Source organism: Erinaceus europaeus, unplaced genomic scaffold, assembly GCF_950295315.1.
Source record: "Erinaceus europaeus unplaced genomic scaffold, mEriEur2.1 scaffold_644, whole genome shotgun sequence".
NCBI classification, from domain to species: domain Eukaryota; kingdom Metazoa; phylum Chordata; class Mammalia; order Eulipotyphla; family Erinaceidae; genus Erinaceus; species Erinaceus europaeus.
The window spans coordinates 25,201-40,950 of record NW_026647738.1 but is presented as its reverse complement, the minus strand read 5'-3'; the positions used below and the strand labels follow the sequence as shown (position 1 = coordinate 40,950).

The window sequence follows — 15,750 nt, the reverse complement described above, 5'->3', positions numbered from 1 at the left end:
ACCTGAGGGGAGAAAACGTAAGTCACAGGGTGTCTAGGAGTGGTCCACCAAGAACCCAGGCCTTCAGGCCCCTCCCCACACACCCACAGTGGCCCTCCCTGTCTTTCCCCTCTTCTTCATATTCATTTCTCCCCATGGGTCTTGGAGTTGGGTTAAGAGAAAGCAACGTCAGCACAACTGAAAACCCTGACAGCAATCCAGCTGGGATCATTGAAGAGTCAGCAGGAAAGTAAACAGGTTGGAGAAGCATCAGTGAACAGACCTCAAATATCACTTACCATCCTGGGGTGGGGGAGCTCCCTGGTCCTGCTGCTCCTCCTCAGAGGTGACCCTCGGCTCCCCCAGCCCTTCCATCATCTCTCAAGCCAAGTAACCAGGGACACTAAAAAAAAAAGTCAGACAGCAAGCAAAGCAGGGAGAGATGAGACGCCAGGGATGAGGAGAGCGAGTTGCTTATGCATGTCTGAGCCCTTACGTTTCCCTTTCTCCAGATTTAATGGCACGAAAATCCTGTAGCAGATGAGGATTAAGGGAGATGAAAGAACGTGTCTGCCTTTCGAATCACCAAAGCCAATGACAGATTTTGCTTTATCCTCAAGCCACGACCACATTGGCCCTCACTCCATCTGCTTGACCCCTTTCTCTCCCTCAATGCTCCACAGGACCCTGCCTCCACCCCACTCCAGCCCCAGCCTCAACCTCAGCTGAACAACAAGCAACCGGAAATTGCTCCTGCCTTCCCCTCCCCAAATAACATTTTCAGCATTTTCAACAAGGGCATGTTAAGTAACTTGAAAAAGTGAGGAAGGGACAGGACAGCCTGAAATAACAATGCTGGGCAAAGGAGATTCATAGCTGTTAGGCAAAAAGACTTTCAGGCCTGAGACTCCAAGGACCCAGGTTCAATCCCTCATACCACTATAAACCAGACCTGAGCTGTGAGCTGGAAAAAAAAATGGGGGGAGGCAGGAAGAAGGAAGGAAAGGGCCAGGTGGTGGCACACCCAGTTGAGTGCAATACATTATAAAGTGCAAGGACCTGGGTTCAAGTCCCAAGTCCTCACCTGTGGGAAAAAGCTTTATAAGCAGTGAAGCAGTACTGCAGGTGACTCCTGGCCCCTCTCAATGTCTCTCTGTCCTATCAAATTAAAAATAGTAATAAATAAATATTTCAAAAGAAGGAAGGGGGAGGGAGGGGGAAGGGAGGAGCAAAATTCTTACGAGGACAGGGGAAGATAATAGTTCTGCAAAGGACTTTCATACCTAAGGCTTTGAAATCCCAGGTTCAATCCCCAGCGCCACCATAGCCCAGAGCTGAACAGTGATCTGCTAAAAATAAATAAATATAGAATAATGATGCCTTTCTGAGGTGGAAGTCACTGGTTTACTTTTTTGAAGTAGCTGACAGTGGCTGATCCAAACCCAGCCAGGCTATGGGGTAAGCCCTTGGTGACACTAAGGCTGGAATTCCACTTGGGTGTGGATTTTGTGAGAGCTACCACCTAAGGCAGAGGTGGCTGGTTTCTAGCAGTTCCAAGTATGATCACAACCAGCTGAAGCAACAGTGCAGGGAGCAGGTTCTGTGCAATCATTTCTCAGCATCCCTACCGCCCCCCAGGACTCCTGGGATTGAAATCTGCCTTTTAACATGGTTCCTATGTCTAATAAATTCCAGAGGGATTTCAGACAGGAACACCCCAGTTCAGGGGAGTAGTGGAGGGAATCTGATCAAGGCCTAGCGAGGGCATTATCTAGTGCCCTCACATTCCTCTGGCCCCAGCAAATCTACCAGATTTGACAGGAAAGCCTGGCCCCTTGTCCTGGGGGAAGGGGGGGGGGATGAACTCCCTCCCAGGCGTTATCTGGGGCCACTGGTCACATTCTGGCTGCAGTCGCCTTGGTGCACTGGCTGTCCTGTTACTAAGTGCCAAGTTCTTGTTGCTCATTGCTTCAAAGTCAATACTCAAGAAGACAAATATTGGTCAGAGGAAACATTTGCTTTTCTAGGTGCTAGTAACCCTACAAGATTGCAGACTCCAAAAACCATCTCAGGCTGTCAGCAGGGTGTTTGTTTGTTTGCTTTGTCTTTTACTTATTTAATGTTAGTCTGTTTTCTTTGTTTGCTTTGTTGTTATTGTTGTTGTTGTTGTTGTGGTGGTGGTGGTGGTGGTGGCGGTGGTGGTGATGGTGATGGTAGTGGTCATCGTCCAGGTTTCAGCACTCCTAGCCAACTTTTTCAGACAGAAAGAGTGGCAGAGGGAGTGTTGGACATTAAGCCAGCCCCCTGCTCCCCCCCCCCATTCCATTGCTGATACTATGACCTATTTATATAATCATTGTTTTGCCTGAAAGATTCCCCACCCATTCCTTTGATCTATCTTCTTTCTACCTCAAGACCTGCCCTGCATGCAGGGTACATTAATCCCACCAGTTAAAACCCTAGCAACTGTTGCTACGGAAGCTTTCTACCTTCTGGCTCTTTCATTTCTCCATCCCCTTTCCCAGCCATCTCTGATCCGACTTGCCACTTCTCGTTTTACCCTATAAAGCCCACTTCTGTTCCTGGTTTCACTCTCTCTCTTTTCTCTCCTGCGTCCCGACCTGGAGAAGGGCTGGCGTGCAGAGCGGAAGGCGGCCATTGAGGTTTGGCACTACGTGGCTTAACCCGCTGTGCTCACACCCGACTCTGGGGCTCCCACCTGAATAAAGAATTGTATTACCATGCTGCCACGAGTTCCTGGTCTCTCTCCCGCAACACAAGCCCGGCAAGGGAGAGAGGGAAAGACATGACAGTGACAAAGCTTCTTCCCGCAGTGTAGTGAGGGTCTGGCTTGAGCTCAGGTCATGCAATTGACAAAGCAGGTGCACCATTACCATCCAGGTGAGCCATCTTGCAAGCTCAAGCAGGGCTTTTAAGGGTATGGAGAGGAGTTAGGGTTGGGGTTCGGGGGAGAGGGTGCAAATGAGAAAAAGGGACTTCAAACTCCAGAATCTGGCCAGATGTTGGACTGATTGTCATTGGTGGGTTTTACTCTGGATTTCCGAAGTGCTCCATAAATTCTTAATATAAGGTTCTGCTAGACAGATGCCCCATTTAACATGATCTGGTTAGCAACAGTTCAGCCTCAGGGCTTGGTCTGTGCCGCAATGAGTCTGTTAGCTTTCAGGTCAGTTCCTGGATTTCTTTCCTTCTTCCTTTCTTTCTCCCTCTCTCTCTCTTTCTCTGTTTCTCTCTTCCATTTTTTTTCTTTATTTTTTATCTCTCTCTCTCTCTCTCTCTTTCTTTCTTTTCTTTTTCTCTCTACCAGGACTATTGCTGGGACTTACTGCCTGCATGACTCCACCACTCCCAATGGCCATTTATTTATTTCCTCTAGATCGAGTGAGAGAGACCAAGGGGAAGAAAGAGACAGAGAGAAAAAAAGACACCCCAGCACCATTTCACAGATTGTGAAGCTTCCCCCCTACAAGTACTCCTATGTTGAACATTCTTAAGTGCTCAAACCCTGGTCCTTGCAAATGGTAATGTGTGCACTCTACCAGGTGAACCACCATTCAACCCCCACTTTCTTTCTTTCCTCCCGTCTTTCCATCCTCCCCCCCCCCTGCCCGATCACTTTTCAGCTCTGGTTTATGGTAGTGTAGGGGATGGAACCTGGAACCTTAAAGGCATGAAAGACTTTTTGCGTCATCATTATGCTATCTCCTCAGCCTTCTTCCTTCCTTCATTTTCTCTTCTTTCTCCTTCTTTTCTTTCTTCATGAATACTTCTCAGCTCTGGCTTACAGTGGTGCAGGGAACTGAACCTGAGACCTCTGCTGTCTCAGACTTGAGAGTCTGTTTTGTAAACCGCTGAACTACTTCCCATGCTCCTAGATGTCTTAAACAAGAATGCTCATCCCTCTGCAAGGGAAGCATTGTTTGAATAGCCATGGTTTGCAACACGCCAGCACGGAAGCTGCCAGATTGAAGCCTTTGTTGAACAAATGGCATCTTTCCTACCTAGCCACATTCCCTTTCCACAACGGGGGCCTTGGGTACAAATCTAGGCTGCTGATGAGGATGCCTCTGTGCTGGGCCATTTCTGATTTGCATCCATGTGAACATGGGAAGCCCAAATATGACTGGACTGTGGGGGGAACAGACTGGGGCTGGGTCAGGATGTAGATGGAGTCCCCCACCCCTGCTGCAGATAATAATAATAATAATAATAATAATAATAATAAATTAATTTTAAAAAGAAGTCCCCTGTACCTACAGAGGGGTTCCCTCTGCATGGGGAGGAGGGGTGTTGTCACCCCTCCTCCCCATGGCCACCATTGCTGGAAGCTTTTTTTTTTTGTCTCCAGGCTTATCACTGGGATACATTGGATCAACCTTCTCGTGGTGCATCCCGTGAGTACCCATTTATTGGGGAAACTGACGATCCTTCCTAGCCGACTGAATCCACATGGATCCCAGTCACTTTCAAAGCCAGCAACAAGCAGACATCAGGCTCAACCTGACGCTGTTGACTGGCTACGGAAGAAGGGCAAACGCTAAAAGAAGAACTGGGGTTCGGTGCCTCCACTATGAATCCACTGCTCCTGGTGGCCATTCCCCCCCCATTTTTGTTGCCTTTGTTATTATTGTTATTGTTGTTACTGCTGTTATTGTTGTTAGATAGGACAGAGAAAAATTGAGAGCAGAGGGGAAGATAGAGAGGGGGAGAGAAAGATAAAACACCTGCAGACTTGCTCCTCAAACAGGAATCCTTACGCTGATCCTTGCGCTTCACGCCATGTGCGCTTAACCTGCTGCGCTACTGCCTGACCCCTTGTTGGAGGTATTTTTGCACCTTCATCCCCAAGCTTTGCTGACAAAGATTCTCCTGGACCCGCAGTAGAGGGGCCCCAGCTCAGATGTGGCAAGGGGTGGGAGGTTGCGATGCACCCCTGCCTGCCACTCACAGTCTTGTAGAACAGCTTAAAGCCAAGGGGATGCTTCTGTCACTCCTAAAACATTTGTTTGGGGGCCAGCCAGCCCAGGTCTCAGCAGAGGATCCCTAATGAAGGAAAAAAATAGTCAAAATCGTTCTTGCGGGGGGGCAGGCAGTAGCACAGCAGGTTAAGCGCACACAGCGCAAAGCGCAAGGACTGGCCTAAGCCCCGGGCTCCTCACCTGCAGGCAGGGGTCGGGGGATCGCTTCAGAGGCAGTGAAGCAGATTTGCAGGTGTCTGGCTTTCTCTCCCCCTCTCTGTCTTCCCGTCCTCTCTTGGTACCTCTCTGTCCTATCCAAGAACAACAACAATAATTACTATAACAACAACAATAAACAACAAGGGCAACAAAAGGCAAAAAATAGCCTCAAGAAGCAGTGGATTCATAGTGTAAGCACCAAGCCCCAGCAATAACCCTGGAGGCAAAAAAAAAAAAATCCTTCTTGCAAATGATCTCAAAGAGGGGCTTGGATACAAACCCAGATTCTTTCTATTTCTCTGCTCCTCCTGACTCTTCCCAACTGCACAGGCCTACACACACTAGGCAGAAACAAGACTGAGCCACAGGGGCCAGAAAACGCAGGCAAACTGAGCCTACCGATTTCCGGAAAGGAAGGAAGGAAGGAAGCCTGGCTAGTCTATTGCTGTGCCCAGTGCTGTTATTTCCAGATGCAGAACTTCTGGCCCAGACACAAGGTGCAATATCCTTCTGCTTATTTCAAGTTCTCCCAGAGGCTGATCCTGAAGCCAGGATCTGAAGGAGAGTACTTGCTTTGGGAGGGGGTTTTGGAAAGCAGCCAGCAGGAGAGTGGGGAAGGGAGAAAGAAATCGGAGTGGTTCTATAGGAGAAGAAGAAGGTCAAGATAGTTCACTTGGACAGCGCACTGCATTGCCATGTGTGTGACTCAGGCTCCATACCAGTCCCCACTGCACTGGAGGGAGCTTTGACTTTTTTTTTTTTTTTACTTGTGAGGGTTATTGCTAGAGTTTGGTACCTCTCAGAAAGGTGTATATACATATACATATACATATACATATACATATACATATACATATACATATACATATACATATACATATACATATACATATACATATACATATATATGCCTCCAGGGTTATCGCTGGAGCTCAGTGCCTGCACTATGAATCCACTGCTCCTGGTGGCCATCTTTTTGTTGTTGCTGTTACTGTTGTTGGATGAGACAGAGGGGAGGAGAGAAAGATAGACACCTGCAGACCTGCACCACCCTGCAGGTGGGGAGCCAGGGGCTTGAACCAGGATTCTCGTACTATGTGCACTTAACCTGGTGCACTACCGCCCAGCCCTCAGGCATCATTATTCCATATTTATTTACTATTCTGCTTATTTGTTTGTCTTTACCAGATCACTCTGGTACATTCTACACAGGCAGTCAAACTTGGGCCCACATACTTGAGAGGCTACGTCTCATGTGTGAGAATCCCCTGTGCGCCATCCCAGCCCAGATTACCCAACAGATTCTGAACCCGCTTCTGTTGGTCTTTCTGTAGCGGGGGAGCAGGACAAAGGGTACAGAGGTCCCCTCTAAGCTCTACTAGGAGGGTTCTAGACTGACTTATACATGGAAGAATCACAAGAGTGATTTATTGACACAAAGGGAGTGTTTATTGACACAAAGCAGAGATAAGGAAGAGAAAATAATGCAAGCTTTAGAGGTGTGTGGACACTACCCCACACCCCATTTCTCTCCCGTGGGGTTCTAGACTGACTTCTACATGGAATTATCACAAGAGAAGCAGTCATGTTTCAGGGAGATGAGCATTTGTTGGGAGAAAGTAAGGACAGAAAAGGAGAAGAAAGTACAAAGCCATGTAGGCATGTAGACCCCCCCCAACCCAAAAGAGATAGACAAAGGCCCTGGGCCCCCAGGTCTTACCAGTTTGTTTGTTTGTTTTTAATTTTTTTTTTTGATTTTTTATTTAGTTTCCCTTTTGTTGCCCTTGTTGTTTCAGTTATTATTGTTGTTGTTATTGATATCATTACTGTTGGATAGGACAGAGAGAAATGGAGAGAGGAGGGGAAGACAGAGAGAGGGAGAGAAAGACAGACATCTGCAGACCTGTTTCTGAAGTGATCCCCCCTGCAGGTGGGGAGCCAGGGGCTCGAACTGGGATCCTTACACCAGTCCTTGTGCTTTGCGCTACCTGCGCTTAACCCGCTGCGCTACCGCCCGACTCCCAGGTCTTACCAGTTTTATAGTCCCTTCAGAGGAAGAGCAGGGTGTTCAGGTGTTCCATCTGCATTTTATGGCCTTTGTAGTCTGGTAGGGAGAGAGTGCTCGCTCAGATATGCTTCTGGCCCCTGCCTCTGGTCCCTTCTCCAGGCTTCTCCAGGGAGTGGGGGAGGGATGCTGCCCTCCATAAGCTGCCCTCCAACACCACTACTGTCCCCTTCACCCCTCCCTCCACCCCAGAGGGCAGAGTGGACCTCCAGTTGAGTTTCCAGTCTTTTTTCTTTTTTTACCAGAGCACTGCTCAGCTCTGGTTTATGGCAGTGTGGGGGATTGAACCTGGGACTTGAGAGTCTCAGGCAAGAAACCATTATGTTATACCCCCACCATATCCGGTCTTCTTTTAAGTGGGTTCCAGAAACCCATGGGACCCTGAGGGGATTTACTTCAGCCTTTGTCTCCAGGTGCTCCCATCTGTGTTCACCTGCATTTTATGCCCTTAGCAGTCAGGTAGAGGGAGATGCTGGAGCAGGAAGGCAGACACACTGTCACTTCTGCTCCCCCGCCTTTCCTGCAAGGTGCAGGGGGAGGGGTTGCTAATGTCCTTCAGAGAACTGTTTTTCCCTAAGCAAACCTCAAAGGCTTCTTCCTAAGGTGTAGACAACGTCTTAGTGTGCATGTGGAGGAAGTAGTCCCTTCAAGAAAGAAGTTAGAGGGAGCCTGAGGACAGGTGTAGGAAAAGGCCTTTGTAGGGTGGGGTATGGTGGGATGGATGGGGCTGGGAGGAGAAGGCAAACCCCGCCCCAAACATACAAACACACACAGGTCAGGATCTGGAGTCCCTCTCTGTGCTGCCATCTTCCAAGATGAAATGCCCAGAGATGCAAGAAATCAGACTAGAAGGGCAGATCTGTCGAAGTCGGAGGACTGAGCATACAAATGTTTTCAGTTAATTTAAGACTTATAAGTAGGGAGACAGGGTATATAGCCCTCCACGGTATCCTCTTGCCCCAAGTCCATTGAACCTTAGGGGGTAGGTGAAGAGCTGGCCCGACCATTTCCTGCAACATTGCCCGCTGCTCAGATAGCTCTCCTCAGAGCTTCTTTTGCAAAGTCTGTTTCCCGTGCTCGGCACATAGGCCAGGGTACACAAATGCTTGCTGAAAGGGAACCAAAGCCAGAGAACTGGGATGAGTGACAGGCTTGGCCCTGGGCCCAGGTTTTCCTCTGACTTCCTGCGTGGTCTCAGAACAAGCAGCCTGTGTGCCGCCACCTGACACGGCTTGAAACATAGTCCCTAACTAATCGGAAGCCCATCACTCTCTTCAAGCGAGAGAACCAAGATCACAAAGATTTAGCGACTAGCTCCCCAGAGGGTGCGTCAGTTGAGTTGGAAGAGGAGTCAGAGCACAGTTTTCCTGCCTCTCTGTCCCTGGTTGTTTTGTTTTGTTTTCAGGGACGCTGGGAAGCCTGATAGGCCACCGATCTCCACGTACAAGGCGGGTGTGTGTGTTGGGGAGGAGAACGTAGCCACTCCGCTTCCAGCCAGCTCCCCTTAAATGACCTTGCTGGAGTGTGCTCCATAGCACCAGCACCTACCGCCTTTGTTCTGTATTAACAAACCATCCTGCTTCCCCCATCGGTTCACTTTCCAATCCTCCAATCACAAGCCAGCTCTGTGGGGGTTGGCTGGATCAGCCGGGCTCCGTGGCCTCGTTTCTGGAATCCTCGGTGCGGCCTGGGAGGGGGAAGGGAGAAGGCAGCGCCCTGGTTCTGCTGAACCTTGATGGAATGACGTCACCCCAGTACAGGCCCGGACACTAACCGGGTGCGGACTCGCACCCTCTCCCATCCCCCTCACTGCACCCCGGGCGTAGGGGGCTCCAGCATTTATAATGAAGGTGCAGTCTGGACCTGTCAGCCCGACCCCTCCCTTCGTCAGTTCAGCTCTAGACAAGGCTAGCAACCATTCCTGATACAGTGGTTTGTGCCCCCCCCCCCCCCCCCCCCCCCGCTCCATTAAGGTCACGCCCTAGCAAAACCTCCGCAGGGACTGCCCCGCCTCCGGGAACGAAGGGGCGGGGCATCACGGTGCGGAGCCCCGCCCCCAGAAGACCCCGCCCTTCCCGGTGTGGCCACCAGAGGGCGCCAAGGCTCCGGTCCCCGGGCGGTCGGCTGCAACACCCCCAAACCCCATTTCCCTACTTCGGCCCGGGCCAGCTCCCCGCCCCCGCCACGCCACCCTCATCAGCACGTCGGGGCGGGGTGCCCGGGAAAGTCCCTGGGCACTTGTGTGCCAGAAACGTTAGTCACGCACCTGGAGCCACAGAAGAGCTGGTTGAAGGAATGCCAAGGCGAGGACCTGACTGGTCAAAGGTCATCTTCTGGGGAGGGTCCCCAGGGACATGCCCTGCTCACATGGCTCTGTAGCCTAGTGACTGTTGGCGGGTTTGTAACCCACCGAAGGGTTGGCCTGGAGTCCATTTCCTGCCATTTCCCTCCACAAACGATGCCCACTACCCAGTAATACTCCTCCTCACAGTCTCCTTGGAGCTGATCGATAGTTACATTGCTTCCACAGTAGGTCTCTCTACAGTTCACAGGAAAACAAACTAGAGCTCCTTCACCAGAAGGTCAGGTCTGGGACAAGCCAAGTACCACAGGATGCTGGAACCTCTTGTTTCACAAGACAAACCTTTAAAGACGCTAGACATAAGGAGAGTTGAGTAGTTGGCACTGGTCAGCGTGGTGACAGGCATCAATAAGAATAGTAACTGAACTGAGAGGTGTCAAATCGAATGAATGTGTTTACTAAATCCATGGCTTTACAGTGATGTTTTAAAAAAAGAATTGGGGGTCAAATTCCCTAGTAACTTTCTAAGGCACAGGCATAACAATAGAGAAAGAATCAAATATCTCCCTTTACTTTATAGACAGGACTTCAGGGTTACCAAATTCACTAGTTGATGAAGGAAAGTTTTTCTCTATAAAAGAATCACAGCTGAGAAAAATGCTGACATGATTGAATGAAGAAATTATTATGTTGTAATGAAATCATGGATCCTGACTGGTCATTCTTAGCATACCCCAAAAATGTCGCAAACAGACCACAGGGGCTAGCAGAAGTCAGTTGATAAAGAGTACACAGTTGGGGTGGTGGGGGATAGCACAATGGTTTGTTTATGCAACAGACTTTGAAGCCAGATGCACCTGAGGTCCCAGGTTCAAACCCCCAGGACTACCGTAAGTCAAAAGTTGAGCAGTGTATTGGTAGGAAAAAAAAAAGTGTTTTTTTCTTGTCACTAGAAGTCCAATGCGCTACCCATTGTGCCACAGAGCTGTCTTCTTTTTTTCTTAATGAAAAGTACACAGTGCTGCCAATGGGGAAAAAGAAAAAGAATATGATACTAATCAAACCAGCAGATCATTCTGCCATTTAACAAAATAAGAAAGATGGAGAAAATGTAGTAAACAACATAAATGATTCAACCAGCTAAAACATAGACAGGAAAGTTCTACAGGGCAAATGATTCAGCTTTTCTGGCAAATTAATGAAATGGGCATTGGGGGTGGGGGTGGAGAAGCATGATCTCCTAAGTTAAAGAGACTTAAGAAATTAATCAATACAATCTTTGGACAATTTTCAAAACGGCAGGAATGACATCCACACTGATTATGAGATAATATGTGGAACTGGTTTTCTTTTGTGTTTGATAATGGTACCGTGGTGCTAGTTTTAAAGTTCTTGAGCATGAGCAAAAAAAAAAAAAAAAACAGAAGTATTTATGATGAACTGACAGGATGTTCGCAATTGCCTTAAAATACTCCCACAAAACAAGTGACAAGAAAGGATTCAAACAAAACCAGCAAAAAGTTAGGAACTGGGTGTTGAATATATGAAATCTATATTTGTACGTGTGTGTGTGTGTGTGTGTGTGTGTGTGTGTGTGTGTGTAAATTGCTCATAAAAGTTTCTTTAAAGTCTGATCTTTATGGGGCCAGCAAGTGGTGCACCCGGTTGAGCACACATGTTACCATGTGCAAGGACCCATGTTCAAGCCATGGCTCCCCTCCTGCGGGGGGGGAACTTCACAAGTGGTGAAGCACGTATATAGGTTCCTCTCTCTCTCTCTCTTTTAATTCATTGTTTAAATTATCTTTATTTTTATTATTTTTATGGCTTTATTGGGGGCTTAATGGTTTACAGTCGCCAGTAAATACAATAGTTTGTACATGCATAACATTTCTCACTTTTCCACATAACAATACAACCCCCACTAGGTCCTCTAAATATTTGTGTATATCTATGTTCTTAGCAGCACAATTTGTAATATCTTTATTTTTATTTATTGGATAGAGACAGGTGGAAATCAAGAGGGAAGGGGGTGGTAGAGAGGAAGAGAGACACCTGCAGTCCTGTTTTACCACTTGTGAAGCTTTCCGCCCTGCAGGTGGGGACCAGGGGCTCAAGCCTGTGCACTCCACCAGGTGAGCCACCACCTGGCACCCTCTCTCTCCCTCTGCCTCTCCATTCTACTCAATTTCTCTCTGTCCTATCCAATAAAAAAAGGGGGTGGTGGTGTTTAACCTTTACTGGGCCCCTGGCAAGCGTTCACTGGGAAGAAAATGTTTTGCTCTTTCTCTACATTTCCATCCCTGCTTTCCTGCCAACTTTATTATATTTCCTTTTTATTATTTATTTTCCCTTTTGTTGCCCTTGTTGTTTTATTGTTGTTGTAGTTATTATTGTTGTTGTTGTTGTTGGATAGGACAGAGAGAAATGGAGAGAGGAGGGGAAGACAGAGAGGGGGAGAGAAAGATAGACACCTGCAGACCTGCTTCACCGCCTGTGAAGCGACTCCCCTGCAGGTGGGGAGCCAGGGGCTCGTACTGGGATCCTTACGCCAGTGCTTGCGCTTCATGCCACGTGTGCTTAACCTGCTGTGCTATATTATATTTCCTTTATCGGGAAATTAAAAGAACCAGTAAAAAAATTAAATGATTAGCAATTATGCCTTCCTTTTAAAAATGTCTAGGTCAGTGCCAACTATCATATAACTCATGACTCAAAATGGTGAGGCTAGGGAGGAAACTGAAGGTAAGAGCTGCAGAGTTTTGTAGCCCCAATGATGTATTGTTTTGGTTTTCATGTTTGTGTCTTTGTTTGCTTAGGTACATTTAGGTAGTGGCTTGTATTAATCAGTAATTTCTCAGGGACTCCAAAATGTGCTGTTTGGGCTCAAGTGTCCAGCATGTCCAAGGTCTGAGCACATCTGTGCTCCTCATTTAAAGCTTGTTAGTGGCCACTCTGGGTGGAAGCGAAGGAGGAAGGTCAGACTCAGCGTTGCGCTGTGGGGAGGCCGCTTGAGTCCATCTTCTTCCCAACAGGAGCCTTCTGCTGCTGTTTCACTTTCCTCTTTTGTAAAATGAGGCTGTTTTCATTCTTCTTAGCTGAATTCTAAGGGCTAATTAAAGCCTGTGGAAGCACTTTTAGAGATGATCCCAAGATGTACCATGCTTGAGAAGTGAAAACTATCATTAATATATTTTAATCATCGTGTTAAATACCCACATAGACACACCCACCACTTCTCCATTCAGGCAGACTTTTGCAAAGGGGTAATTAACAGCGGTGATGTCATAACCACAGAGCGCGGCTTTCATCCTGAAAGCCGCAGTTTCCAAATACTTCCTAACGCCTTATTAGACTTTTTTTTTAAATGCATTAAATGTGTACACATTCCCTCTGAAAAAGCATGCTGGAAAAAAAAGCCTTTTTTCTTTGTAAACAGTGTAAATGAACATCCGAAGTGGCAGTCTTTTCAGTAAGCCTGCCAACAACGCGAGGACAGCACTAATCAAAGAAAGCGCTGAGCTCGCAGGTTTGCAAAGTCAACTTGACTCCCAGCAACACCTTTTTCACTCCTCACCGGAAGGAGAGGAGCTACAAAATTCCTGTCTTGTGACAACTGGGGAAGGACAACAGGCAACTTCAGGCCATTGGATGCCCTGGAAACAGTTGTCCAGGGCATCTGGATAATCCAGACACCAGCTACAACAACGCAACTCTTTTAGCACTGAACCCCTAGGGGTGGGAAACCCAGTGTTCTTTTTCTCATAACTACAGAGGAACCATGAATGAGTGGGCTGGAACCCAACCATCTACCTAGTAACTTCTGGTTCTGAGTTCCTGCTTGCTCAAAATTCTCTGGTGCCCATATTTTACCTCCGGTTTTCTCAACTCCATGTCATGTCAGCCCTAACAGACAGTAAGACCCTCTTTCCTTGGCAGATCTGGAAAACAGCAGAGGAAATCAGACACTGTTTATCTTATCTAAGAGAGAAAAGGACAAATGGAAGGGTGCTTGGAAATAATAATAAGTGTAGGTGTGACTTAGGAAATGAAGACAGGACCATAGAAAAATGGGGGAGAAGAAAGAGAGAGAGAACGAAAGAGAGAGAGAGAGAGAGAAAGGAAGGAAGGAAGGAAGGAAGGAAGGAAGGAAGGAAGGAAGGAAGGAAAGATATATGGGATTCGGGGAGTAGCGCAGCAGGTTAAACGCACATGGCACGAAGCATAAGAACTGGCGTTAGGATCCGGGTTCAAGCCCCCGGCTCCCCACCTGCAGGGGAGTCCCTTCACAAGTGATGAAGCAGGTCTGCAGGTGTCTGTCTTTCTCTCCCCCTCTCTGTCTTCCCCTCCTCTCTCCATTTCTCTCTGTCCTATCTAACAACAATGACATCAATAACAACAACAATAATAACTATAAAAACAATAAAAAACAAGGGCAACAAAAGGGAAAATAAATAAAATTTTAAAAAGAAAGATAAGGATATAAAGTCAGTCGATACCTGTGACCTTGGGAGAACTACTGCGGTTTCCAAAGCAGGGGTTGAGGACACAGAACTCTGGTGGTGGGAATGGTGTTGAATTATGCCCCTATAATCTTATAACCTTGTAAATCAATATTAAATCACTAAAATACTTTTTTTTGCCTCCAGGGTTATTGCTGGGGCTTGGTGCCTGCAATAGGAATCCACTGCTCTTGAAGGTCATTTTTTTCCCTTTTTGTTGCCCTTGTTGTTATTATTATTGTTATTGCTATTGTTGTTGGATAGAACAGAGAGTAATAGAGAGAAGAGGGGAAGATAAAGAGGGGGAAAGACAGACACCTGCAGACCTGCTTCAGTCCATGTGCACTTGCCTCAGTGTGCCCCACTAATAAAAATTATTAAAAATGAAAAATAAAACTTCTTTCACACACACACACACACACACACACACACCAAGGCACTATCTACCATGATCATGGTGGCTATGAAAGTGCAGCATTTTTTCCTGAGGATGTGGAAGCAATGATGGTGTGTTACTTACAATGTCACCAAAAGCTGAGCACTGTCACACCAAATTGGGGGGGGGGATAAGAAAAGCAGGGGGCAAGTGGAGGGTCACCTAGCAGAGCAGACACATTACCATATTTGAGGACCCATGTTCATGCCCCTGGCTCATACTTACAAGGGGGACGCCTCACAAGTAGTGGAGCAGTGCTTCAGCTCTCTCTCTCTCTCTTTCTCTCTCTTGCAAAGCGCAAGGACCGGCGTTAAGGATCCCGGTTCAAGCCCCTGGCTCCCCACTTTCAGAGGAGTCGCTTCACAAGTGGTGAAGCAGGTCTGCAAGTGTCAATCTTTCTCTCCCCCTCTCTGGCTTCCCCTCCTCTCTCCATTTCTCTCTGTCCTATCCAACAATGACGACATCAATACCAACAACTACAACAATAAAACAAGGGCAAAAAAAAAGGGAATAAATAAATATTTTTTAAAATATTTTTTTAAAAAGAGAAAGACTTATTTATTGCAGTCAGAATGTAATGGAAGTGGATCCGGGCAGTGCTCTTGGGGGATTATAGTCAAAGTCATCATCCTGGTAGCTAGCTGTTTTAGCAACCTGGTTTCAGCCTTCCAGTGAGAAGGGGCCCAGTTTTGAAGGTAAGACCTCTGAGACCTCCACCCCAGCCCCTGCAAAGAGACCCATCCAATATTGGGAGCCCAACAGTACACAACAAGAAGAATGCCCCACCCAGTAAAAGCAAGGCTAAGAATTCCACCGCGGCAGAAAAAAAGAAAAGAAAAAGGAAAAGAGAAAGAAAAATAAGGAGGGGGGAACAAAAAAAGGAAAGAAGAAAGGGAAAAGCTGAGCGTTTTCAGTGACTCCAACCCTCACAGTGTCCTGAGAGAGATGGTACAAAGACTGAGTCCTGGTGTAGAAGTTTTATGTGCTGTGTGGACCTGAAGGAAACCTGCAACTAGTAGCTGAGGAGTTGGATAACATAGCAATGTTAGTGGCAGGTTAGAGTAGGAAAGAGGCCCTGGATGGAGGGAATAGTAGAGAAAGGTGACTGTTATGGGATGGACTGCAATAAGCTCCTATGCAAATGAGCATCCTGGAATGACCAGCTGCTGCTAGAGGGCTACAGGGACCAATAGCAAAAGGAGCTGACCTGTTCCCATTTAAATCCGCCAGCAGCCTGTGTAACAGTTTGGCACAGGGAAGCCAAAGAG

General features: G+C 47.4%; 1 long non-coding RNA gene across 1 annotated transcript; it reads right to left on the bottom strand.

Annotated features, from left to right (window-relative positions):
• Nucleotides 1-295: 295 nt before the first annotated feature.
• Nucleotides 296-5,411, bottom strand: LOC132536442 (uncharacterized). The gene is made up of 3 exons (XR_009548016.1): nucleotides 5,160-5,411; nucleotides 4,949-5,043; nucleotides 296-382 (listed from the first exon to the last, which is right to left on the bottom strand). It is a non-coding gene; the product is annotated as an uncharacterized LOC132536442 (long non-coding RNA).
• Between the last annotated feature and the right edge of the window lie 10,339 nt (nucleotides 5,412-15,750).